This window comes from Chiloscyllium plagiosum, unplaced genomic scaffold (assembly GCF_037043375.1).
Source record: "Chiloscyllium plagiosum isolate Xiang-an unplaced genomic scaffold, Cpla_swu_hap1 HiC_scaffold_38, whole genome shotgun sequence".
Taxonomy (NCBI): domain Eukaryota; kingdom Metazoa; phylum Chordata; class Chondrichthyes; order Orectolobiformes; family Hemiscylliidae; genus Chiloscyllium; species Chiloscyllium plagiosum.
The window spans coordinates 89,250,798-89,253,762 of record NW_028270176.1 but is presented as its reverse complement, the minus strand read 5'-3'; the positions used below and the strand labels follow the sequence as shown (position 1 = coordinate 89,253,762).

Sequence of the window (2,965 nt, the reverse complement as noted above, 5' to 3'; positions counted from 1 at the left end):
GCTTGAGTGGTAAGTAGAGAGTGTTTGAGCAGGGGCTTTTCCCGGCAGTGTTCCAGGCTGGTGTGTAAACTTCTAGATGTTTATAAAATCATGATTGGGGTTAGATCGGTGACTGGCCTAGGCCATGGTTTTACCCAGGATGGTGGAATTCAAAACGAGAGGGCACAAATTTAACGTGTTTTACACGGACACACTAAACAAGGGACAAAGTGTGATAGAGCGATATTTGGATTTCCAACAGACATCATTTCAGCTTAGTCTTCGACTTAATAAAAATGGGCATGTACTTGGGAAAATAGTTTGAAAGGTAAACCATGAAGAGAACGTTAAGGAAATAAAAATTGAGTGATGTCGAGATGAGGAAGTTTGTGAGTAATATATTGACCGATGTAGTATGAAGTGGAGAATGAGATGTTCGCAGGAACATTCAATAATGACCCTTTTATTTAAATTAGATATTGCAGGACTCTGAAATACAGAGGGACCTGGCTGTCCTGTTTTGTGGATCACATTAACATGGTCTGCCGGGGTAGCAACTGATTAGGAACGCAATAAGTCTTTTTATTCATTTGTTCAGCAATGACTGGGCCAACATTTATTTCCCCACTCCTATCAATATTTGGGACGGTGAGTGCCTGGTCGAAACACTGCATTTCATGATGTATTTTTTTGGAGTAACGAAGTGTTGCAGTTATCAAATTGCGGCTTTTTCTTTTCCTGTTCGCAGTTCAATGTTCAACTATTCAGTTGATATCAGAGAATGCAGAGTTTCTCCAGCAATTATGCTTGTGTTTCAGATTTCTTGCATCCACAGTTTATTTTTATTTAGTAATTTGGATGATCTGAGTTTTATGAGGAATGGAATGTTGCAAACTGTCAAACATGTGACAGAAGATTCAAACTGAATGCTGGCAAGTTCATCATCAATTTTCCGAAGCAGATCAGCTGAGGTGGGAATAGAGGCAAAAAGTGTGGTGCTGGTCAAGCAGCATCCGGGGAGCAGGAAATTCGATGTTTCGCGTACAAGATGTTCATCAGGAATGCTTGAATCGTCGATTCCCCGCTTCTCAGATGTTGCCTTACAGGCTGTGATTTCCAAGTGCGACACTTCTTGACTTTGATCTCCAGCATCTAAAGTTATCACTTTCTGCTGAGGTGCGGTATAGTCAGGTACTGTTCCTGAGATGTAATAACGTGGTCGTGATGACAGAGTGAATTTGTAGTTGAAAACTTATCCGTGAATCAATATTATTTTCCCGCTCCCACTCTGCCAAGGACAGGCTGTTTCGATGGAGCTTGTTGTTACAGCCAGTCAATTTGACAGTTGTGCATTTGGCAGGTCGCGAAAACGTGAATTCCCAACGCGTTGTCCAGACTCGAATACGATACGGAGACGTTCGGTCTTGGGTCTGCCACGGCCTAAATTTGAAAGTGGGTTTGCATGTGCATAGTCGTTGTAGTGTATATTTGTGTCTGAGAGTGTAACCAGTTTAATTTTCAGATGGGTTTTAAAAATGAAGCGATCAACAGGATGTTGATTTTCATGTTACTTTGATAATGTAAATCTGAACCAAAAATATGAATTGTTGGAGAAACTCAACAGACCTGACAGCATCTGTGGAGAGAAACTGAGTTAAAGTTTTAGATCGACAGAAACACGTTACTTATACATTTCTATATAATAATGCTGGTAAAATTATCAGTCTTATCTGTTGAATCAGGATTTTTATCAAAATATCTCAATGACAGACAACCGTCACCTTTCCAAATTCAAAGGACTTTATTGACTGTAATGCTGTTTCCGTTGCTCTCAGCTGGTGAAAGTCTGTGCTTAAATGATTGCCTTCTTTCGTTTCCTTTCTCTCAGTTTGCAACAATGTCGAATAGAGAATTGGTCATTTCAGTGTCTAACTCAGCATGTGTCTCCATATGACTCTCTTTGTCTCTGTGCATCCACCTCTCCCTCTTCCTGTTACAAATTCTCCGACACTCTGCCTGTCCATACAGCTCTTTACCTATTTCGGCTCTATGAAAAGTCTGACATTTCGAGACAATTTGAGTGTGCAGCTGCTGAGAGGTTTTTTGCCCACTGACTGGAGTGCGTTGAATTGGGCTCACATTCTCCGGATAATGTGTCTGTCACTTCAAACAAGGCAAGGCGACACTTCGTCCTCAACCAATTATGACTGTTCCGAATTCAAAATAGAATTCCTAATCCACAAGAAGAAAATGCAATTACACTACAAATAAAGAAGCACAACGATGTGTATATTGTTGGTTTAAATGTATGAACGGTGACATCAGAGAATGAGAGTGATCAGCTAGTGGTATCTCTGCCATTACCACAAAATTCCCCGGCAAATCTGCAGCGTCTCCTGCCTCATCTCGTTATTCCGACCTTACTGGGAATGAAGGATGGGGAATAAAAGAGGAGGAGAAGCAGAAGTGCTTGTGGAATAATGGAAAGAAACCACAGACATAAGTAATAGTTCGGAATATTTTAAAAAATGGCATTCACTGTTGGAACTTAACCTGGATCACCAAATCATAACAGGGTGAAAGTCCAAAAAGATGCTCAGTTATTTTCACGAAGACTTGAAACACCAAGCCCATGTATGAACGTGACAAGTAGGCACCGCTGGGAGTTGAACCCAGGATCTCTTGTTTACTAGACAAGCGCTTTAACCAACTAAGCCACGGCACCACAGCAGCTATCCCCTCACTCATCCATATGTGGAGTTGCTTAACCACTTCCTCACAGTCCTTGGACATGTGTTTTCTCATGAATGTTGCTCACAGAGAATTGTATTCAATCCTCGAATTTTTAAATACAAACAGTTTATAGCTGAAAATTCTCCACTGAAAAGGCACAGAAAAAACATAATCTATTCTTGGATTCATTTAAAACTGGTATTTTCACCTGGTTAAAGTGACAGGAGAAAGAGGATGTGTTCATTCTATCGGG

General features: G+C 40.7%; 1 non-coding gene across 1 annotated transcript; it reads right to left on the bottom strand.

Annotated features, from left to right (window-relative positions):
• Positions 1 to 2,630: 2,630 nt before the first annotated feature.
• On the bottom strand, positions 2,631 to 2,704 carry trnat-agu (transfer RNA threonine (anticodon AGU)). The gene has a single exon. It is a non-coding gene; the product is annotated as a tRNA-Thr (tRNA).
• Between the last annotated feature and the right edge of the window lie 261 nt (positions 2,705 to 2,965).